Raw genomic sequence first — 25020 nt, forward strand, 5'->3', positions numbered from 1 at the left:
ATAACTGAGTTTTCTTTATCTGTTTTCCTTTCTGATTAATTATGGTGTCTAGAATAGTCAGATACATCTCCTTATCCATAGAAGTTGAATTTCCCATTTTAATTATTTAACATCTCATTTCTTCAGTACCTCCAGGTACTTTTGTGACCCAAAATTGTCACCAATTCCTTTATCTTTATAGCGTGCTCCCACTCAATCTAGTCAAGCTAAAATGCCTCCTCGTTAGGTGCCAATTCCACCAGGCAACCAGCGCATTGGTTTCATTAAAGAGGTTCGTGGCATAGAAGTTAACTAGTGAGATCAAAATAAACACACAGGCTCAATTACCTTTTTCTATGACCAGGTCCCAGACGGCTCTCCCCTCTGGCTCTCACCTCTAACCACCCAGTGGGGCAGCAAGGCTTACTCAGGACTAGCAGGAGAGAGAGAGAGAGCACGCCAGGGAGTGGCCTTTTATTGGGGAACCAGAAATTCAGGGGAAAATTCCTTCCAATGAAGGTTGATGGGGGCAGCATTCCAAGGTCAGGGTCAGTGATTGGTCTCAGGGTCAGTGGTCAATCACACCCCCACACGGACAGGCTCTCACACCTGGAGAGGGTGGGGATAGCTCCGACACAGTTTGGCCAGAACGCCTCACACCTAATCAGGGAGGTGCCAATCACGTGCGAGAATGGCTTCCCACAGGTGTGGAGAAGGAACAGAGAGAAGGTGCTGAAACAAACTGATGTGTTGTTCCTGTTTGAGAGTGAACTAGCATGTAATAGGCACCTGATGGACTTACAATGACAAGCATGTTTATTGCTTTACATACACTCTTTCTTTCTTTTGTCCTCTTTTATTAATTTGTTCTTTTTCATTATAATGGCAGTAGAATGTATTTTAACATATCATACCTACATAAAGTATAAGTTCCTGTTCTTGTGGTTGTACATGATGTGGAGATACACTGGTTGTGTATTCATATATGAACATAGGAAAGTTATGTCTGGTTCATTCTACTGTCTTTTTTTATTAGTTGCGCATGACAATACAACGATCTCGACATATCATACATTGGAATCAAATGGGGTATAATTTCTCATTTTTCTGAGTGTACAGGTTGCAAAATCACATTGGTTATATAGACATGTATATACATACAGCAATCCTAGTGTCTATTTTATTCTACTGTCTTTCCCATCTCCATCCCCCTCCTTCCCTCCATTTCCACGTGTCCAATCAGGCAAGCCTCCACTCCTCCCTCCCCTCTGCATATTGTGAGTCAGCATCTGCATGTCAGAGAGAACATTAGGTCTTTGGCTTTTGGGGATTGGCTTATTTCATTCAGCATGATAGCTTCTACCTCCAACCATTTACCTGCAAATGCCATAATTTCATTCTTCTTTGTGGGCTAGCAATATTCCATCGTGTATATATACCATATTTTCTTTATCCATTCATCTGTTGAGGGCACCCGTGTTGGCTTGGCTATTGTGGATTGAGCTGCTATAAACATTGATGTGGCTGCATCACTATTGTAAGCTGATTTTAAGTTCTTTGAGTGTATACCAAGGAGTGGGATAACTAGGTCAAATCGTGGTTCCATTCTGTGTTTTTTGAGGAATCTCCATACTGATTTCCAGAGTGATTGCACCAACGTACAGTTCCACCAGCAATGTATGAGTGTACCTTTCTGCCAACATCCTCACCAACATTTGTTGTTAATTTGTTTTTTGATAATTGCCATTTTGATTGGAGTGAGAGAAAATCTCCATACATACAGTATCTCTTAATTCTGAAAACAATTCTACAAGGTGTGACTATTCACATTTCACAAATATTGAAATTAGAAGTTTAAAATGTTGGAATGCTTGCCCAAGCTCATCTAACTGGAGGGAAGTAATACTGAACTTGGGAAAAAATTATGCTCTTTTCACTATACCGTATTGACATCCATGTTAAATGTGAAAATATTTTTAAAAATCTTGCATTCAAAGTAATCCCAAATGTTTGAACATTTGTTAGTGAAACTATTTATGTATATGCTCTGATATATTACATTATTTTTGTTTTCTTTTTATGAATATATTTTAGTAGATATTTTTATTAGTGCATTATAGTTATTCATGATATCGGGATTCATTTTGTCATAATCATACAAGCACTGAATATAATTTGCTCCACTTTAGTACTCAGTGCTTCCTTTCCCTCCCCTCTTCTCTCCCCCATTCTCGTTTCTCCACATTACTGATCCTCCTTCTATTTATTTATAGATTTTTAATGCTTCATAGATACATATAAAAGTGAAATTCACTGTGGCATATTCATATATGTACACAGCATAATTTGGTCAATTTCATTCCAACATTCCTCTCTTTTCTGATCCCTTTTCCTTCCCCATCAATCCCCTTTCTCTGTCTTCTGATCTGCCTTATATTTTCATTGATTCTCCTCTTTTTTCCTCTTATTTGTATAGCTTTTGCACATGAGAAAAAATATTTAGCAAAGGAAACAATTAAGAGCTTGAAGAGTCAACAGAACGGGAGAAGATATTTGCCAGTTCTTCCTCCAACAGGGCATTAATGTTCAGAATATACAAAGAACTCAAAAAACTTAACACCAAAACAAAACCCCAACTAATAAATGGGCAAAAGAACTAAACAGATCTAAACAGACACTTCTTTTTATTTATTTTTTATTTTTATTTTTTAGTACTGAGGATTGAAATAAGGGGTATTTAACCACTGAGCAACATCCCCAGCCCTTTTCTTAGCTTTTATTTAGAGATAGAGTCTTGCTAAGTTGCTTAGGGCCTCACTAAGTTGCTGAGGCTGGCTTTGAGCTCATGATCCTCCTGCCTCAGCCTCCTGAGCTGCTAGGATTACAGGCATGTGCCACCATACTGGCTAAACAGGCATTTCTTAAGAGAAGAAATACAAATGGGCAACAAATACATAAAAGGTTTTTTTTAACCTTCTTAGCAATAAGGGTATTGTGAATCTACTATTTTGAAGAATGTTGTTACTGTAAAACTCTGAGTTTCTAAGGTAACAACAAAATGATGATTATCATTATTGCCAAACCTCATGCAATGGGAGTTTAATAAATGTTCATTGCAACCTTGTCTATTAACCCTGTGTTCTCCAAGTAGAGAAATTTTGGCAAAATAATGCTCACATTGACTCATGAACTACTTGGGACCACATCAAATCAAGCGTGATTGTAAAAACAGCTAACAAACCTGTTAACATGCTGAGTATGTGTGTACAAGAATTTCCTCCCTTCTGAGAATCCAGTGTTATCTTCCTCATCTTGAAGAAACTTGACAAATGGTCAACCTATGGCAAAACTGTTTGATTCCTATGGAAACTTCCTTTATAGCTTCTGTTACAGTGAATCTTCCACCTTGATTTCCAATAAAACAGTTGGAGGTAGAAATCATATTTAAAATTAATCATAACCTCATGGTGCCATTTCTATCCAGGCCCCTGACATTGTTGGTACATAAGAACTGATTAATCATCAGCAGTTTAGTCTATTAATGTCTTCAAATGCCTTTCTTATGCTTTATTATATTCATGATGAAAAAAGCCATGCTTCAAAATGAGACGTGCAACTTCCTAGCTGAGAATCCCAGCTGAGAAATGCTTAGGCATTGCAACATGTCAAAACAAAGCTACACACTTCATTGACAGTGCTGTGCTCCCTGGGCATTCTTGATATTTGATGAGGAAACAAGACGTTCCTGAAACAAAGGCAGAAGTCACACAGGGGCAGCACCCAGCAGCCTCTGCTAGTGAGAAGGAAATATTCTGTGATATAAATGTTAACCATGTAGTCTTTATTCTTGTGGTAGATGAAGCAATGCAAGGTGGATTCAGGAGTGTGACTAGGCACAGGTGCATGACATCACTCAGTACAAGCCTCACCAGTTTGATTCCGAACTGTTTTTTCCTTGCCTTCTATTTTTCTTCTTGTACAGTCTGCTTTTTAGTCAAGAAGATGGCATCAGAACATTTTGAATGTTGGTTTTCCAGTGATTCATAGTATCCTCTAAGCTTATTGTTTTCATGTGGTTACATCCTTTAAATTTCTAGGAACTGCAGTAGGCACTGCATAGACAGAGATGAATGAAACAGTTCTCTTCTTTTAAATAACTCACAGTCTAAGATAGACTGCAAAACAGACCAACTGCAAAATTGGAGGGCTTTAATACAAGAGATATGAATAAAGGAGTGGGTTGTTTAGTTAAGGAAGTTTCCATTATAATGCCTAGTGTATTAATACTTGGAGGAAATAAATTTAACATACCTCTTCTATGTGACTAAATTCTTTTTATAATGACCATAAAATTAAGACAAATATTTTACATGTGAAAATTAAAATTTACACTTATCAACCAAACATTCTATTTATAGTTTTTACTTTATTCATATACAGAATATATAGGAGAGCGTATAGAATGGAAAAATTGAAGGAACTCAAATTCTGCTTCCTTATTACAATCATTGTATGAACATTGTTTATTTCATATTGACTGTTTAGATCTGAGAATACAAAGTTTCACAGAAATTGGAGACCAAGATCTTAGGATTCCGGTGGCTTGTACATTCAATCCTAAATGAATGCATATATCTGAGTGCTAGTGTTGCAAGAGCCATTTATATAGCTATATGTTCTGATTTAATTCCATGCAAAATTCACAGTTTGTTAAAGGATAAGCAATAAAGGTGTGCTAACTTTATATATATATATATATACACACACACACATATATGTAAAGTTATTATTATTATTATTATTATTATTATTATATACATATTTGGTCTATTTTTCCTTTTAATTCTCTCAGTTTCATTTCAGTTATTTGGAAAATGTGTTATTAGTTGCATACAAACTTACAATAGTTATGTTTTCTTTTAGAATGGGTCCCTTTATCATTAAGAAATATCTCTATTTCTGGTAAAGAATTGCAGTGACTCAGAGGGCTGGAGTTTAGCTCAGTGGTAGAGCACTTGCCTAGTATGTGCAATGCCCTGGTGTTCAATTCTCTATACTGCAAAAATCATTCAAAACAGTGACTCCAGTAAGTTTCTTGTTTGCATGATATAACTTTTCATTGCCATTAACTTTTACCTTCCTATATATTTAAAATAAGTGGATCTTTTTTGGACAGTGAATGCCTAGGTTCTGGGTTATTTTTTGTCTTTTTAATACTTTCTGACAATCTCTGTCTTTTCCCTGAAGTTCTTCATTCATACTTAACATAATTAATGTTCAAGTAGGTTATGCCCACTATTTTGTTTCCTTTGTCTTTTCTTTCTTCTATGTCAACCTAAATGACAGTGAAATTTCCAAAGGAATAATGGTATTTATTGGATAATAGAATAGCATTGCAATGAGAATAAATACAACATTGTAAAATATGAATGTGTTAAAAAATAGCTAGTGGAATTATACCCCATCTGATTCAAATGTATGATATGTCAGGATCATTATACTGTCATGTGTAACTAATTAAAACAAATTTAAAAAATAAAAACTAGCTAGTGGAAGTTGTTTTTAGGAGAAAATGAGGAGGATTACATAAGTTATTTTGAAACAACAATCCTTGGCCTCGAAGATTAACAACAAGGGTGATTACCAGACACCTGCTAGGTTGTAGAGACAGTTGCTGGGTAGATAACCTTGCAGAAGTATTTTTCATGTAAAGTTGTGGCCTTTGCACAAGGTTGTAATTCTGACAGAGGCTTTTGTGACAGTTAATAATGTGCAGTTGTGTGTGAGAACCTCTCCTTCATAACCTCTTAGGTTTATTTGTTTATTTTTGTAAGAGTTGATAATAAGTGAGTCCCTTTTGATTTTGACAAGGCTCACATCTGTTTCTCCTTTTTTGCTTTTTTGATTATTACTTAAAATTTCCTTGCAATTTTCCTGTTGGCTTTTTAGATGTTATTCATTATTCTTATAGTGGCTGCCCGTGTGTGTGTGTGTGTGTGTGTGTGTGTGTGTGTGTGTGTGTGTATCCAGATGCAAACTTGAATCCTATGAAAAGAACAAAGACCAGTAAAAATGGCAAAATTCATATAATGACTAACTTTTGTTTGGTTGTATGTGTCTTTCATTTCTTTCTGAATCACATACAAACTTAAAACAAAACTATATATATATATGCATATATATGTGTATATATGTGTATATATATATATATGCATATATATGTGTATATATGTGTATATATATATATATGCATATATATGTGTATATATGTGTATATATATATATATATATATATATATATGTTAACATTGAGAGACTGTCTTCTCCTCTCATCAAGGACAAAATATATACCGTGACTTACCTTCTCCAGTCACACCCTACCTGCCTGCAGTTACTACCCAATTAATTTATATAAGGGAATTTATGCCCTGATCAGATCAAGAGTCTCATAATCCAATCATTTTGCTCTGAACTTTCTTGTCTCACATGTGAGCTTTGGGGGGACTCTTCATATATGAACCATAAGAGTTGTCTCTCTACTTTGGTTGTGATATACACAGGCACAGTTCACAAATATAAGGAATTATTTCAGTTGGTCCCAAATGTCATAAAAAGACAACCAGTCTTGTTGGCCTTCATGGAGCTACACCCTGTGACTCTTGCCCTTCCAGGAGCCACAAGGAAGACCTGATGGCTTTCTGTGGTTGGGAGAAATTGGAGTGTTGGGTTGGAGGAAGAGGAAAGGCAACAATTATCAGAAATATGCTTGAGGAGACTGAAATTGTGAACTCAGTTTTTTTTTTTCCCTTTTGCTGCTTTGGTGTTTCGTGAGAATGTCAGGAACCCAAAGAATAAATAATAGAGGAAATTGGAAATTGGAATAATGCTCTACCAAATCTCTTCCTTCAATCTTATTTTTTGCAGTCTCCTGATTGTTTCCCTTGCTTTAAGCCTACATTTTCCTTATATCCTCCAAATTACTGTTGGAATTTAGTCCTTGTGCTGGCAAGTCTTTCATCAAATGCTGCTTCCATTTATGTTGTAGAAGGATGTCAAAGACAAGAGTTTGGAGACTGGAATATTTCTGTCTTGAAATGCATTCTTCTCTTGTCCTACAAACTGTCATCTGGATGTTTTCAATGGCTTTGTATTATTTGTTCAGGTTTTAACATTCTCTGTGCTTCTATGAGGAGGACATGATCAAATGGTGCCTTTCTTTGCAAAAATTCTAGAAATCTCACTTTTCTTTATTGATGATGTTTCTCAATACACAGCATGCCTCTGCAATTTTATGTCTACCCTTCTGACTGAAAAGCTATCATTTTTTATCAGACTATTTTAATTTTAGAAGTTTCTACTCAATTAAATAGTGCTTAGAGCAGTGTTTTTGTGGTTCCCCAGAGTGTCTTTAAGTTATTTCAATGAGGGTCATTAAATGTTTCCAATTTTTTAAAGTAAAATTAATATTAATACATTTTAATGTTAAAAGAAATATGCCACAAAAGCATTTACCTGTCAGAATGTAAAATCTGATTTCAAGCAACTATTCTTTATTGTTATTTCCATATTTAATTTCTGAAGTACAGAAGCCAGACAATGCAGCTGCCTAAGTTTCAATTCATGAAACTGATGGAAAAACTGATAAAGCTAACTAAGTCCAAATTATAAAATGCAGTATACCTGACATTTAGCTGTAATCTTCTTTTGGGGGAAAATGCTTAAATGAATGAATAAAATTCTTTATTTGAGAATTAGAGATATTCACTGCATTAATAAAAACGAATGCTCAGGGAACAATTATAAGCAAGTGTGCATCTCTCTAAATGGAAAAACTTTAAGCCAAAAATAAAATAAAATATACTTACAGTTAATATTTACAAATAATGTTACTGGTTCTAATGAAAATGTGTGTAATGTCAAAATTATTGATTTATACATTGAATGAGATATAATCATTAAAAACAACAGCATTGGGAGAATAAATACCATTTAATAAAGTAATAGACAAAATGACTTCTTGACAAATTTTATCGATATAATGCTTTCACTGAAGTCCTTATGGTGATGGATATAAAGTAAAAGCAAGTTCATGAGTTCTCTTATTTTTTTTTAACAGCACTAGTGGAGAAAATTTTAATGTCTAGAACTCAAAGTTCACAGGGTTTATTACTTTCTGAGCAAAGGAAGAAAGGCTTATGATCTTATATCATTTCCAAACAAAGCAAAAAGAGGAATAAACTGTAAACAATAACCAGTAATCATAAGAATTATAAAAAGTAAAAGCTGCTCATTAGAAAATGATACTGAAATGAAATAATACGTAGAGCTGGCTTATTATGGGAAGAATTATAAGGAAAAAAAAGCCAAACTCTGATAGACTATGAAACAAAGTTTTTAAGAAAAACAGTGATTAAAAAGTAGACAATAAAATGTGTCATAAATTAATAAGTATGAAACTTGGAAAAAAAAGATATTCATAAGATAGCCAATGAAAAAAAAATTGTAATTTTTGTGTAGAAAACTGAGAGTTGTGGTTTATATATATAATGAAATATTACTCAACCACAAAGAATGACTTTATAACGTTTGCTGGTAAATGGATGATGGATTTGGAGACTATCATACTAAGTTCAATAAGTCAATCCCTCCAAACTAAATGGTGAATGTTTTCTCAGATATGTGGAAGCAAACCTACAATAAGGGGAGGGTGAAGGGAAAGAATAGAAGTTCAAGGATTAAAAAAAGGGGGAAAGAAGGGAAGGGAGAGGAATAGGATGGTAAAGACAATGGAAAGAGTATGACATAACTTTCTTATGTACGTATTTGAAAACACCACAGTGACTCTCACCATCTTGTACATCCACAAGACAGGGACCCTAATTAGAATAAGATTTATTCTATGCCTGTATAATTTTATCAAGATGGATACTATTGTCATGTATAAGTCAAAAAGAACCATTTATTTATTTATTTTAAAAAATTTATTTAAAAAAATGACAGCAGAATGCATTACAATTCTTATTACACACATATACCACAATTTTTCATATCTCTGTTTGTATAATTAAGTATGTTGACACCCAATTCGTGTCTTCATACATGTACTTAACCATTTTTTTAAAAGAAGAAAACTTTCAGAGCTAAGAGTTTATAATCTGAGAAGATCATACAGTTGGTCCAGGCAGGGGACCATACACAGCTCATCAGGGAGAGAGAAAAAGCACACTTTTCCTCATTCACTGGAGTTTCTTAAAGGACCACAGTGCTGGGCTGTGTAAGGAAGAAATAAGTCCTCCACATGAAAACAAGAACAAAATCAGAGAGCAGATGTTTAAAAGTGAAAACATGGTAAAATCTAGTGGTTTATAAGGTTCACAGAGTTCTTGAATTTAGCTTTCTTTAAATCCACTCCAAATTGATTGAGCCACATAACATTTTGTATCTTATTGCACACAATGTTTGATTAATATAATAATAGTATTATTACGGTCTGAATTAATCAATACAAGTTATAGTTTTAATTTTGGAAATACAGAAGCCAGAAAATATAGATTAATGAACTAGTAAGTATAGCCATAGTGGCTCCATCTTTATGGTTCCTGGGTGAAACTGTTATATGAGCTATTTTTAAGATGATAAAAAAATTGTCTTTCTGCACTTTGTGTACCCACCTGTATTTTGGGTGCCCACGAATGTGAAGCCCCCAGAATGTGGTTGTCTATATTTGCTCTGCTAACTGTGTTCTCAGCCCCTGTACTTCTCTTGCTTTCAATTTGCAAAAATCCATAGGATATGGTTTCTTCCTTAAATATTTGGACCACAAGCAGCCCAGCATGTTTCTTCCAGAGAGCCGCTTGGATTCTGACGGAAGCATCCCTGGTCAGAAAAAGATGGATAAAATAAAATTATTTGATTTGTTTCAAATTTGGACTTAGAGTGTTTTCTGAGCAATTGCCCCATAACAAGTATACAAATGCATTATGAAACTGAAGACAATTGCCTGTAAAATAAGTGATGAGTTTGTACTTAAACCTGTTCAAGAATGACTTTGTTATATGCGATCCAACATGGGAGAGATCAAGTCTCTGACCTCTTCAGCTGCACGGGCATAGGGAGTCGTAAACCGTCTAAATGCTGTTTGCTCAGGATCACTAGGGAATGCTGAGCTGACGTGGATCTGGGGCAAACAGTCTGGGCCTCTCAGAACAACAACGAGCCCGGATCAGCTGAATTCAAGCTCCCGTTCGCCTGCTTCTCATAGACAAACTGCTGTGACTCAGCACTAAATGATCACTCTGAAACAACTGGTTGGCCCTTCTGAACCTACGGAGGTAAATGCCAACCGAGCCTTCATAGGCAGTGGCCACAGGATTGAGACGGGGCTTGGGAGAGCCAGTCAGGACCCACCCATTGCATTGGTCACCCGGCAAAGGGAAACGAAATGTCGCCATTTGCTTGGGATATCACCATGGCAGAGAACTGACTTCACCAGAATGCGGCGGAGGAGACAACTTCATTGAAACCAGCGGCGAAAGGTGTGTAACCCCTAGCCTTCCCTCTCCACACAGTGGGGAAACCTTAAGGGCCCCTCCCAGCTCTCCCGTAAGGGCCCCTCCCAGTTCTCCCGTGAGCGGGATAGCCAGACCAAGGGAATCAGGAGTGATGCGGGACCTGTGACGCAGAACTCCCGGCTACCGCTCCCACCAGTGCTGACAACTGAGGTCTCTTGCACCAGCTACCGGGGGCGTGGCTACTGGAGGGAAAGCAAAATTCGCTGAGGGTTCTCAGCCCCAAGCTCTACAAACTTAGGGTCTGAGGGAATGGCAAACTGGAAGAGTGTGCCCAGTCGTTCATGAAAACAGGGCTCCTGGGAGCAGCAGACCTTGCATGTAGCCAGTATTGTGGTGAGCGTCACCGGTGAGCGGGGCCTGGGTTGAGGAAAAGAGGGGAAGTGACTAGACACAAGAGAAGGCCTTAGGCACTCAGGATTGGAGACCAGCCCAGTCTGGGAGGAGAAGCTACTGCACAGTGATTGATTCCCGCGTATTCAGAGGAGAAGCATGGCCCGGTGGGCACAGCTCCATCTACTGGAAGAGAAGTTAATCAAACTCTAAGACTGCATTTATTAATTTTTTTAAAATTGGGTTTTTTTTTCATTTTAATTTTTTTGTTGTATTTAAAATTTTTTAATTTTTATTTTTTATTTTTTTTTTAATTGGTTGTTCACAACATTACAAAGCTCTTGACATATTATATTTCATACATTAGATTGAAGTGGGTTATGAACCCCCAATTTTACCCCAAATGCAGATTGCAGAATCACGTCAGTTACACATCCACAATTTAATATAGTGCCCTAATAGTAATTTTTGTATTCTGCTACCTTTCCTATCCCCTACTATCCCCCCTCCCCTCCCTCCCCTCCCAACTTCTCTCTCTACCCCATCTACTGTAATTCATTTCTCTCTTTGTTTATTTTCCCATTCCCCTCACACCTCTTATATGTAATTTTGTTTAGCAATGAGGGTCTCCCTTCATTTCCATGCAATTTCCCTTTTCTCTCCCTTTCCCTCCCATCTCAAGTGTCTGTTTAATGTTAATCTTTTCTTCCTACTCTTCCTCCCTGCTCTGTTTATAGTTGCTCTCATTATATCAAAGAAGACATTTGGTATTTGTTTTTTAGGGATTGGCTAGCTTCACTAAGCATAATCTGCTCTAGTGCCATCCATTTCCCTGAAAATTCTATGATTTTGTCATTTTTTATTGCTGCATAGTACTCCATTGTGTATAGATGCCACATTTTTTTATCCATTCATCTATTGAAGGGCATCTGGGTTGGTTCCACAGTCTAGCTAGTGTGAATTGTGCTGCTATGAACATCGATGTGGCAGTATCCCTGTAGCATGCTCTTTTAAGGTCTTCAGGGAATAGTCCGAGAAGGGCAATAGCAGGGTCAAATAGTGGTTCCATTCCCAGCTTTCCCAGGAATCTCCAAACTGCTTTCCAAATTGGCCGCACCAATTTGCAGTCCCACCAGCAATGTACAAGTGTACCCTTTTCTCCACATCCTCGCCAGCACTTGTTGTTGTTTGACTTCATAGTGGCTGCCAATCTTACTGGAGTGAGATGGTATCTTAGGGTGGTTTTGATTTGCATTTCTCTGAAGGCTAGAGATGGTGAGCATTTTTTCATGTACTTGTTGATTGATTGTATATCCTCCTCTGAGAAGTGTCTGTTCAGGTCCTTGGCCCATTTGTTGATTGGGTTATTTGTTATCTTATTGTCTAATTTTTTGAGTTCTTTGTATACTCTGGATATTAGGGCTCTATCTGAAGTGTGAGGCGTAAAAATTTGTTCCCAAGATGTAGGCTCCCTATTTACCTCTCTTATTGTTTCTTTTGCTGAGAAAAAACTTTTAAGTTTAATTAAGTCCCATTTGTTGATTCTAGTTGTTAACTCTTGTGCTATGGGTGTTCTATTAAGGAATTTGGAGCCCGACCCCACAATCTATAGATCGGAGCCAACTTTATCTTCTATCAGGCACAAAGTTTCTGATTTGATATCAAGCTCCTTGACCCATTTGGAGTTAACTTTTGTGCATGGCGAGAGAAAGGGATTCAGTTTCATTTTGTTGCATATGGATTTCCAGTTTTCCCAACACCATTTGTTGAAGATGCTATCCTTCCTCCATTGCATGCTTATAGCCCCTTTATCAAATATAAGATAGTTGTAGCTTTGTGGATTAGTCTCTGTGTCCTCTATTTTATACCATTGATCCACCCGCCTGTTTTGGTACCAGTACCATGCTGTTTTTGTCACTATTGCTCTGTAATATAGTTTGAAATCTGGTATCGCTATACCGCCTGATTCACACTTTCTGCTTAGAATTGCTTTTGCTATTCTGGGTCTTTTATTTTTCCATATGAATTTCATGATTGCTTTATCTATTTCTACAAGAAATGCCGTTGGGATTTTGATTGGCATTGCATTAAATCTATAGAGAACTTTTGGTAATATCACCATTTTGATGATGTTAGTTCTGCCTATCCATGAACAGGGTATATTTTTCCATCTTCTGAGATCTTCTACTTCTCTCTTTAGGGTTCTGTAGTTTTCATTGTATAGATCTTTCACCTCTTTTGTTAGGTTGATTCCCAAGTATTCTATTTTTTTGAGGATATTGTGAATGGAGTGTTTTTCCTCATTTCCATTTCAGAAGTTTTGTCGCTGATATACAGAAATGCCTTTGATTTATGCGTGTTGATTTTATATCCTGCCATTTTCCTGAATTCATTTATTAGTTCTAGTAGTTTCTTTGTAGACCCTTTTGGGTCTTCTAGGTATAGAATCATGTCATCTGCAAATAGTGATAATTTAAGTTCTTCTTTTTCTATTTTTATGCCTTTAATTTCTTTCGTCTGTCTAATTGCTCTGGCCAGTGTTTCGAGAACTATATTGAATAGAAGTGGAGATAGAGGGCATCCCTTTCTTGTTCCGGATTTTAGAGGGAATGCCTTCAACTTTTGTCCATTCAGAATGATGCTAGCCTGAGGCTTGGCATAGATAGCTTTTACAATAAAAACCTGTTATCCCTAGTTTTTCTAATGTTTTGAACATAAATGCATGCTGTACTTTATAGAATGCTTTCTCTGCATCTATCGAGATGATCATATGGTTCTTATCTTTAAGTCTATTGATGTGGTGAACAACATTTATTGATTTCCGTATGTTGAACCATCCTTGCATCCCAGGGATGAATCCTCCTTGATCATGGTGCACTATTTTTTTGATGTGTTTTTGTATTCGATTCACCAGAATTTTATTGAGGATTTTTGCATCTAGGTTCATTAGAGATATTGGTCTCTAGTTTTCTTTCTTTGAGGTGTCTTTGTCTGGTTTCGGGATCAGGGTGATGTTGGCCTCATAGAATGAATTTGGAAGAGCTCCCTCTTTTTCTATTTCCTGAAATAACTTGAAAAGTATTGGTATTAATTCTTCTTTAAAGGTTTTGTAAAACTCCGCTGTATACCCATCCGGTCCTGGGCTTTTCTTGGTTGGTAGTCTTTTGATGGCTTCTTCAATTTCATCCATTGATATTGGTCTGTTCAGATTGTGTGTATCCTCCTGACTCAGTTTAGGAAAATCATATGACTTAAGAAATTTATCGATGTCTTCACTATCTTCTATTTTATTGGAATATAGGTTCTCAAAATAATTTCTAATTGTTTTCTGTATTTCTGTAGCATCTGTTGTGATATAGCCTTTTTCATCCCGTATGTTAGTAATTTGAGTTCTCTCTCTTCTTCTCTTCGTTAGCATGGCTAAAGGTCTGCCAATCTTATTTTTTCGAAGAACCAACTTTTAGTTTTGTTAATTTTTTCAATAGTTTCTTTTGTTTCAATTTCATTGATTTTCGCTCTGATTTTAATTATTTCTTGCCTTCTGCTACATTTGCTGTTGTTTTGTTCTTCCTTTTCTAGGGCTTTGAGATGAAGTGTGAGCTCATTTATTTGTTGGTTTCTTCTTTTTTTGAGGAATGACCCCCAGGCGATGAACTTTCCTCTTAAAACTGCTTTCATTGTGTCCCATAGATTCCGATGTGTTGTGTCAGTATTTTCATATATCTCTAAGAATTTTTTGATTTCCTCCTTTATGTCTTCTGTAACCCATTGATCATTCAGTAACATATTGTTCATTTTCCATGTGATGTAGGGTTTTTTCTTCCTTCTTTTATCATTGATTTCCAGTTTCATTCCATTATGATCAGATAAAATGCATGGTATTATCTCCACCCCTTTATATTTACTGAGGGTTGCCCTATGGCATAATATATGGTCTATTTTTGAGAAAGATCCATGTGCTGCTGAGAAGAAAGTATATCCATTTGATGATGGCTGATATATTCTATATAAGTCAGTTAAGTCTAGGTTATTGATTGTGGTATTGAGTTCTATAGTTTCTTTATTTAACTTTTGTTTGGAGGATCTGTCCAATGGTGAGAGAGGTGTGTTGAAGTCTCCCATAATTATTGTGTTGTGGTCTATTTGATTCTTGAATTTGAGGAGAATTTGTTTTATGAATGTCGCAGCACCATTATTTGGTGCGTAAATATTGATAATTGTTATGTCTTGTTGGTGAATGGTTCCTTTTAACAGTATATAATGACCATCTTTATCCCTTTTGATTAACTTAGTCTTGAAGTCGATTTTATTCGATATGAGGATGGCCACCCCTGCTTGCTTGCGAGGACCGTGTGCGTGGTATATTTTTTCCCATCCTTTCACCTTCAGCCTGTGTATGTCTTTTCCAATCAGATGTGTCTCCTGGAGGCAGCATATTGTTGGATTTGTTTTTTTAATCCATGATACCAGCCTATGTCGCTTTATTGGAGAGTTTAAGCCATTACCATTCAGAGTTACTATTGATATGTGGTTTGAACTTCCATCCATGTTTGATTGTGTATCCTTTTTTTTAAAAAAATTTTAGTTTGTTTCTCCATGATTGTTTTTCCCCTCGCCCTCTGTCTTTACTGAGGCACTTCCCACTGATGGTTTTGGTTGTTGTTTTTCATTTCTTCTTCTTGTAGTGTTTTGCTCAAAATGCTTTGCAATGCTGGTTTTCTGGCTGCAAATTCTTTTAATTTTTGTTTATCATGAAAGATTTTTATTTCGTTGTCATACCTGAAGCTTAATTTTGCTGGATACAGAATTCTTGGTTGGCATCCATTGTCTTTCAGTGTTTGAAATACATTGTTCCATGACCTTCTTGCTTTCAGTGTCTGTGATGAAAAGTCCGTTGTTAACCGTATTGGTTTACCCCTAAATGTAATTTGTCTCCTTTCTCTTGTAGCTTTTAATATTTTCTCTTTGTTCTGTATATTGGATATCTTCATAACAATGTGTCTTGGCGTTGGTCTACTGTGATTTTGTGTGCTTGGTGTCCTGTATGCATCTTCAATTTGTATATCTGTTTCCTTTTTTATTTCTGGAAAGTTTTCTGTAATTATTTCATCCAGCAGTTTTCTCATTCCCTTGGTTTGAATCTCTGTACCTTCTTCTATCCCGATGACTCATATGTTTGGTTTCTTCATGTTATCGCATAACTCCTGGATGTTTTTCTCGTGATTTTTTACCAGCCTTTCTGAGTTGGCTAGACTCTTTTCAAGATGGCATATTTTGTCTTCATTATCTGACGTTCTGGTTTCTACTTGCTCCACTCTGTTAGTGATACTCTCAATTGAGATTTTAATTTGGTTTATCGTTTCCTTCATTTCTAGAATTATTGTTTGATTATTTTTTATAATCTCTATCTCCTGATAAAGATGACTCTAGGTCCTCCTGAATATTTAGGCTGTCCTGCATTGTTTGTACTCCTTTTCTTCCTTGTTTTTCGAAGCTGCTCATGTTGCTTCTTGTTCTGTTAGACTGCTGAGTTACAGTTTACTCCTATAAATTAATTTGATGCTTGGGAGGAAAGGTATTTGAATGGAAGGGAAGAAGTCTCTAAAGAGAATGAGAGTAGGCAGGTAGAATTCAAGGAAAAAGGGGGGATAAGAAAAATGAAAAGACTAAAGAAGAAAAATAATAGGAACTAAAAAAGAGAACAATTAAAAAAATTAAAAAAAAATAAAAAATAAAATAATAATAATAGTTAAAAAAATTTAAATTGAAATTAGTAGAAAAAAATATAAAAAAAATATTTTGTAAAAAAAATAAAAAAAAATTAATAAAACAACAAGAAAGAAAAAAATGAAAATGAAAGAAAAACCCAAATCAGAAAAAAAAGAAAAAAAAATAAAATAAAATTTTTTAATTTTTAAAATTTTTTTTTAATTTTTTTTAATTTTAATTTTTATTATTGTTTAATTTCTTTTTCATTTTTTCTATTTTTTTCTTTTGTCTTTTCATTTCTTTTAAATTTTCTTATCCCCCCTTCCTTGAATTCAACCTGCTTACTCTCATTCTCTTTAGTGACTTCTTGCCATCCCTCCTAATACTTTTCCTCCCAAGCATCAAATAAATTTATAGGAGTAAACAGTAACTCAGCAGTCAAACAGAACAAGAAGCAACATGAGCAGCATGAAAAAGCAAGGAAGAAAAGTGTGGTGAGCCGTTTCTTCGGACTGTGGTCACCATTACAAGATGGCGCTGGCTCCGCTGTGGTCTGTGACAAACAACTCCTTATTTGGGAGAGTTGGCACGTGATTTTTTAACACCCTATGAGAAAGCTCCACGTAGCAGCTTCGCATTGGGGCTTGGGATGCTTTATTAAGGCTGGGAGGGGCGTCCGAGAGGGAGAAGAAGAAACATCAGGGGCCTGAATAAACGGCTGAAAGAAGATTCCTGTTGTTGCGTCTTCCTTGTGGGCAAGGGGTCGCGACAAGTGGTGCCGAAACCCGGGAACCAGAACTTTCAGCCGTCAGGGGTGGTGCACCGGTTAGTCCCAGGTAAGTGGGATCAGCGACCAAAGCGGGGATAGTCCCAGTAAGTGGGATCCGCGATCAAAGCGGGGTCAGCTCCTCTACAAAGAAAGAGAGAGCTTTATATTTTATTGCAGCTGCACTGTGTACTTTCACTTTTGTTTTCTGTGTTTCTTTTGTTGCTGTGTCATGGGTGCCGCATCTTCAAGTCCGCTTCTTCTGGCCCTAGACGGCCTGTTACGTTCCAAGGGCCTGGAAGTGAAACATAGTACTTTACAAAGATTTTTACGGAAGTTGGATATTGCTGCACCGTGGTTTGCATTTTGGGGCAGTCTTACTATACCTAGTTGGGATAAATTAGGCAAAGATCTTGACTTTGCTTCTGAGCAGGGCATATTAGAGGGCGGGGTGATACCCCTTTGGAAAATGGTCCGTAGTTGCCTCACAGATGGCAGATGTCAGGAAGCACTTACTAAAGGACAGGAAGTTCTAGAACAATTACATGAGGAGAAATCGGAGACGGCAGGAAGTGAGGTATCTCGGGAGGATGGAAGTGTGCGGAGCGTGAAACAGGGGAAGAGACGATTGTATCCAGATCTCAGTGCGCTGCGCACACCCCCATGTGAAAGTGGGTCAGAGGAAGAGGAGGATGAGGAGGAGGAGCTTGGGAGGCTGTCTCGCCAGCTAGGGAGTTTAGCTATAGGAGAAGGGAACAAAAATAAACAGGAGCTCAAGAAATGTGATCCTCCGGATCCACCGCCGTATGGCGGGGGTGTTTCGGGGAGAGCTTTCCATGCTCAAACATGGAGGGCTGTTAACGCTGAGATGGGTCTTGCTTATCCAGTTTTTCAGGATGATAATAGGGGAAGATTCCATGAGCCCTTAGATTTCAAAATTGTGAAGACTCTGGCGGAGTCTGTGCGCACTTATGGGGTGGATGCCGCCTTCACACTAACTCAGGTGGAGAGTCTGTCTAGATACTGTATGACTCCCTCTGATTGGGCTAGCCTTGTTCGGGCTTGTGTTTCCCCAGGTAAATATTTGGACTGGAGAGCATTTGTGCTAGAGGGCGCAATAGAGCAGGCCGCCCAAAACCATGCGGCGGGACACCCTCATTGGGATAAGGACATGCTTTTGGGGCAAGGTAGATTTGCTAATCAACAGACGGGATTCCCTCTTGAGGTATATGATCAAATTAATAACATTTGCATTCGGGCATGGAAGTCACTTCCAAATAGAGGAGAGGTATCTGGTAATTTGACTAAGATTATACAAGGCCCTACAGAACCCTTTTCAGACTTTGTAGCAAGGATGGTGGACGCCGCTGGAAAGATTTTTGGGGATCCTGATAGAGCCATGCCCCTTGTCAAGCAATTGGTCTTTGAGCAATGCACCAAGGAATGTAAAGCAGCAATCGCTCCTTATAAGAACAAAGGCATAGAAGCATGGATGAAGGTGTGTAGAGAGATTGGAGGACCTTTAACTAATGCAGGTCTTGCAGCTGCTATCCTTCGGATTACAAAAGGGGGCAGTCCTGCCGCCGGAACATGCTTCCATTGTGGTCAACCCGGTCATGTTAGACGTGAATGTCCCAAAAAAGACAATTCCAAAAAAGACAATTTTACTGGACCTTCTCACGGTGGCCTTTCCAATGGCCTTCGTCTACCGGGGTTGTGTCCAAGATGCAAAAAGGGGAAGCATTGGGCAAGAGAGTGTAGATTAGTGAGGGACATCCATGGACAGCCTATTTCAGCTGGGCCAAAAAACGGCCGACGGGGCCCTCGACCCCAGGGCCCACAAATATATGGGGCAGTGGAGAATGTCACACCCGAACCCGAGACATGGCCATCTCTACGCCATCCCATGAAACGCGGAGAGCCACTACAGGTGCCGCGGGATTGGACCTCTGTTCCACCTCCAGACTCGTATTAACACCTAAGATGGGAGTCCAATTGGTGGAAACTGAGTTTACAGGGCCTCTACCACCTGGCACTGTAGGTTTGCTAATTGGACGTGCATCCTCTATTTTACAAGGTCTTCATGTTTTCCCCGGAGTCATAAGTCCTGATACTGTAGGGATAATAAAGGTTATGGTGGAAGCTCCAAGGGGCATTGTGTCCATCTCCCCAGGGGATCGGATTGCTCAATTGCTAATTTTGCCTAGCTTACATAATCACTTCCCTGCTGATTCAAGGTCACGGACAGGGAATGAGATTGGTACCACCGGAGGGAATTGTGCCTATTTGTCACTAGATATGAGCAATCGCCCCACTTTGGAATTAAGCATAGAAGGTAAATCTATTGTGGGATTACTGGATACCGGAGCAGACCGTAGTATTATAGCACTTAGGGACTGGTCTAAGGGATGGCCAGTGCAGACTTCTGATCAATCCTTGAGAGGACTTGGATATGCCCAGGCCCCTCAGATCAGCTGTAGACATCTAGTCTGGAAGGATCCAGAAGGACATAATGGTACCTTTCAGCCTTATGTACTTGATTTACCTATCTCTCTATGGGGCCGTGATCTGATGAAAGACATGGGGTTCACTCTTAGTAATGACTATTCCCCAGTGTCTCAACAGATTATGCAAAATATGGGGTATAGGCCAGGTCTAGGACTAGGAAAACATTTACAGGGACGTAAGCATCCTGTACAAGGTCATCAAAAGTTTGACAGATTTGGTCTGGGTTTTTCCTAGGGGCCGCTGGGGCTCAAATACCCATAACATGGCTCACCGAGGAGCCTGTTTGGGTGCCTCAGTGGCCTCTTCCCTCGGTTAAATTGGCAGCAGCCCATGCTCTAGTTAAAGAACAACGTGACTTGGGTCACATCCAGCCTTCTACTTCTCCATGGAATACTCCCATATTTGTCATTAAGAAAAAATCAGGGAAGTGGCGCCTACTGCATGATCTACGAGCAGTTAATGCTCAAATGCAACTTATGGGGCCCATTCAAAGAGGGCTGCCTCTGCTCTCCTCGGTTCCTCAGGGTTGGCACATTATTGTTATTGACATTAAAGACTGTTTCTTTTCTATTCCTTTGCATCCTAAAGACTCGCAGCGTTTTGCCTTCACCCTTCCCTCGTGTAACCACGAGGAACCAGATCAAAGGTTTGAGTGGGTAGTGTTGCCGCAGGGAATGGCTAATAGTCCCACGATGTGTCAGATGTATGTGGGGAAGACACTCGCACCTCTCAGACAAAAGTATTCCTCCATCAAGATCATTCATTATATGGATGATGTATTATTGGCTGCTAAATCAGAGCAGACAGTTCATGAGGCCTATAAAGACCTAGTGAAGTTGTTAGCTCAATATGGACTGCATATCGCACCTGAAAAGATTCAAACAGGGGATTCTATTAAGTATTTGGGAGCAACAATTGGGTGTGACAAATTACGACCACAGAAAATCACCATACGAGCTCAGGATCTCCAAACTCTAAATGATTTTCAAAAACTGCTGGGAGATATTAATTGGATACGAGGATATTTACATATTTCTAATATTATGCTACAGCCTTTGTATGCTACTCTTAGGGGTGATCCAGATCTTACTTCCCCTCGTAGCCTCACCAAAGAGGCTAGAGCGGCCCTTATGACAGTAGAAGAAGCTATACAACATGCTACTTTATGCAGGCTCCAGAGTGATAAACCTTTCCAGTTATGTGTGCTTGCCACTATGCGGCAGCCTACTGGAGTACTGTGGCAAGATGGACCTTTGCTATGGATTCACCCACATGTATCCCCAGGAAAATCCTTAGAATATTATCCTGATGCTGTTGCAGCATTAGCACTTAAAGGGATTCAACAAAGCATTCAATTTTTCGGACAATCACCTTCTTCTCTTATTATACCCTACACTAAAGCTCAACTTAGTGTCTTGTGTGCTACTCTAGATAACTGGGCTATTCTATGTTGCTCGTTTCAAGGGGATATTGATAATCATTACCCTTCTCATCCGTTACTCCATTTTGTTAAAGAACATCCTATCATTTTCCCTAAAGTAACTTCATCCAGTCCCATTCCGGGGGCTGTTAACATTTTTACTGATGGTTCCAAGTCTGGAATGGGAGCTTATGTAATTAATGATTCTCCCCCTGTCCAGCATCAATTTGCTCCTGGAAATCCACAATGGGTAGAACTACAAATTGTTATTGAGGTTTTTAAACAGTGTTCTTTTCCCTTTAATCTCATTTCGGACTCCATCTATGTGGTGCAAGCACTACAAATCCTGGAGGCTGTGGGAGCTATTAGTGATGCCCGTAATGTATCTGCTTACTTTAATCAGCTTCAACAGCTTATCCGTGGCCGCACTGCTCCTTTTTATCCAGTGCACATCCGGGCTCACACCTCTCTTCCTGGTCCGTTATCGCAGGGTAATGCCTGTGCGGACTCAGCCACTAGAGGTCAGTTGATCTGTTTGGCTTCCTCCTTAGAGGAGGCTAAATTGTTTCACCAAAATTTTCATGTTAATGCTTTAACACTGCGCAGGCGTTTTTCTATTTCAAGAGCAGATGCTCGGCAGATAGTATTACACTGTCCCCATTGTGTCACATTTCTTCATCCCCCTACTTATGGAGTGAACCCACGGGGATTGAAGCCATTGGTTGTCTGGCAAATGGATGTGACACACATACCTGACTTTGGTAGCCTCAAGTATGTCCATGTTTCTGTTGATACGTACTCTGGAATTATTCATGCTTCTGCTTTATCGGGAGAAAAGGCACGTAATGTCATTACTCATTGCCTGGAGGCCTGGGCGGCGTGGGGTGCACCTACGTCCCTTAAGACTGATAATGGACCTGCTTATACTGGAAGACAATTTACATCTTTTTGTTCTACTATGGGAGTGCAACTTACTCATGGTTTGCCTTACAATCCTCAAGGGCAAGGCATTGTTGAGCGTGCTCATCGCACCTTAAAGGAAACTTTACATAAACAAAAGGGGGGAATAGGTGCTGAACATACTCCTAAAGAACGCCTGTCCTTAGCTCTCTTCATACTCCTAAAGAACGCCCGTCCTTAGCTCTCTTTACCATTAATTTTTTGAATTTGGATATTCATGATCGCTCTGCGGCCGATAGACATGTGTCCCCTCAGCCCTCTGTGATTGGCTATGTTAAGTGGAAAGATGTTCTTACGGGCCAATGGAACGGCCCCGACCCCGTGCTGACATGGGCACGAGGATCTGTATGTGTTTTTCCCCAGGATCGCACGGAACCGTTGTGGGTCCCTGAACGCCTGACAAGAAGAGTCTTGACGTCGGCTAACCAGCAACAGGAAATACCACAGCAATCCCGTGATGAGGATCTTCATTCTGCTAAGTGCTCTGGCTCTGGTGCTGATGCCGATGACACAGATGACACCAATGCAGTGGTGGGCAGTGGCACGGGCTTGGCCAATGCCAATGCCGGTTCATGGTAATTCTAGTGTCCTCCCCACTCTTTTCTCTACCTCATGTGAGATGTCTGCTCCCTGTGCCTCTCCTAGAGGGGACGTGGATAGCATTTTTAATCAATCTCAAGTTAATCTCACAGGAGTTTTTTGTTTCAGCCTTGGGAACACTCATTGTATTAGTCTTAAGACCAAGAATTTGACTAACTGGGAGGACCCATTGCGGTCCAGTCAGGTTTCAGGGAGCATTCTCAGTGCTGTGCTGAGCCAAGTAGTCTCAGGGGCACAAAAAGGCTCAGGAACCCCCGCAAATAGCTCTGCTTTAAACACAACTACCTTGGCTATTATCTCCGAGGTACTAATCCCAGTGCCTCCTTCTTCTAATAGTCTTTATAATGCCACCCATTTTAAGGCCTCTCCTTACTGTACCCCTAATCTTGGTTTCCCCCCAACATTTACGCCTTGTCAGGGTCATTCTTGGGAGCAACGTCAAGTTGCTAAAGGTTTCTCCCTTTCCCCCTCTCTTAAGAGGTATGTTTATAACTTTAACAACAGTGTCAACTCCTCTACAGGAGTGGGTTGGTCCTGGTTTCAATGGCTGATCTCCAATGAAAAGGGGGCTTCAGCTGATATTTCTGCACTGGCTCAATTGCTGGGAGCCAAAAGTTGGCTGGCTAATGTTTCTGGCACTGTTAGGGAGAGTGAACGAGGTAAAAGACTCACATCTGTTTCGTTCAACTCTCTGTTATATAATGCCGCATTGCCCCCTGCAATGGTCTGTGTCCAATCCCCGTTCTTACTCCTTTTGGCTAATGACACCTCGTCAGGGGTGCTGGATTGTTCTAATGTTACCTGTCTCTTATCTGAGTGTTGGGATGGTTCTTGGACTGTAGCGGTGGTTATGAAAATTCCAACTTTTGTCCCAATCCCAGTCACTGCGGACCCTGACGAATTCCCCATTGTTGAGCTACTTAGAGTCCGCAGGGATTTTGGAATCACAGCTGCTATAGTGACAGCCGTGGCGGTATCTGCTGCTGCAGCGGTCACGGTCGGAGTGGCCATGGCCAGTCAAGTGCAGACTGCTGCCACCATTAATCAAGTTGTTCAACAAACTTCCACCATACTTGAATCCCAGAATACAATTAATCAACATATTTTGTCAGGGATTTTAGCTGCCAACCAAAGAATAGATTTACTCCAAGCTCAGGTAGAAGAATTGGCTGATTTGGTGCTTTTGGGCTGTGTTGACCAACGTGCGCATTTATGTATAACCTCTGTCAGATTTAATGATTCCAGGAATGCCTCCCGTATCATTGGCGAATACTTGGCCGGAAATTGGTCCATGGCAGCGGAAGACATGATCCAGTCTCAACTAACCCAGATAGCTGTCTTGAACAGTACCCATGTCGATCCCGTAACTTTGGGTCAATTCACCGATTGGATATCCTCTGCCTTTTCCTTTTTTAAAGAGTGGGTGGGGGTAGGCATTTTTGGTGCAATGTGTTGCTTCGGTATGGTTCTCTGCTTGTGGTTTCTCTGTCGCCTCAAGGCCCGCAATGCTCACGATAAAGCTATGATCATACAAGCTCTTGCAGCTTTAGAAAATGGCAACTCACCTCAAGTTTGGCTTGCGCAAATTAAACAGTAAATCTTTGACATGGTCGTCGCACCCCAAGTCTTACGGACATTACACTGGGATCGACATGTCTTTCCTTGCTATTCTCTTAGTGTTGGAAAGCCCTTGCACTCTGCCGGCTTTCCTACCATTGCACGCAGATGGGTTTCCACACTAGTGCTTTTCTATCGCCTTAAGACCCGTGCCTTTCTTTTAGGGTGTTACCAACTTGTTTATCGTTGTATTTCTATACAGCCACAGTTCAGCCTTAGCTATCCCCCTTCGTCCACCATCGTCACGATACAGGATGCGAGGCAAGGCACTGCACTTGAGTGATCCCTGAAGTGGACCTCAAGGAGAGCATGTCCTATTGTATGCGGGTTAGACGCGTCCACGCCCCGTCCCACGGAGAAAAGCGTCGGCTGATATGGCCTCAGATCTGGGGAAGGCGCCTCCTTGGGGCTGAGCCATACTATGCAGCCACTTCTGCACAGTGGGATAGGACCTCTACTCTCTCCTGTGTTGTTCTTAGAAAACAAAAGGGGGAACTGTGGTGAGCCGTTTCTTCGGACTGTGGTCACCATTACAAGATGGCGCTGGCTCCGCTGTGGTC

General features: G+C 39.5%; 1 long non-coding RNA gene across 1 annotated transcript; it reads left to right on the forward strand.

Moving 5' to 3' along the window:
- The first annotated feature begins 17288 nt into the window (after positions 1–17288).
- LOC308641336 lies at positions 17289–24462 on the forward strand. The gene is made up of 3 exons (XR_014020435.1): positions 17289–17425; positions 22607–22774; positions 24089–24462. It is a non-coding gene; the product is annotated as an uncharacterized lncRNA (long non-coding RNA).
- The last annotated feature ends 558 nt before the right edge of the window (positions 24463–25020 follow it).

The sequence above is a fragment of the Spermophilus citellus genome, assembly GCF_964194105.1.
Source record: "Spermophilus citellus genome assembly, chromosome: 2".
In the NCBI taxonomy this organism is placed as follows: Eukaryota; Metazoa; Chordata; class Mammalia; order Rodentia; family Sciuridae; genus Spermophilus; species Spermophilus citellus.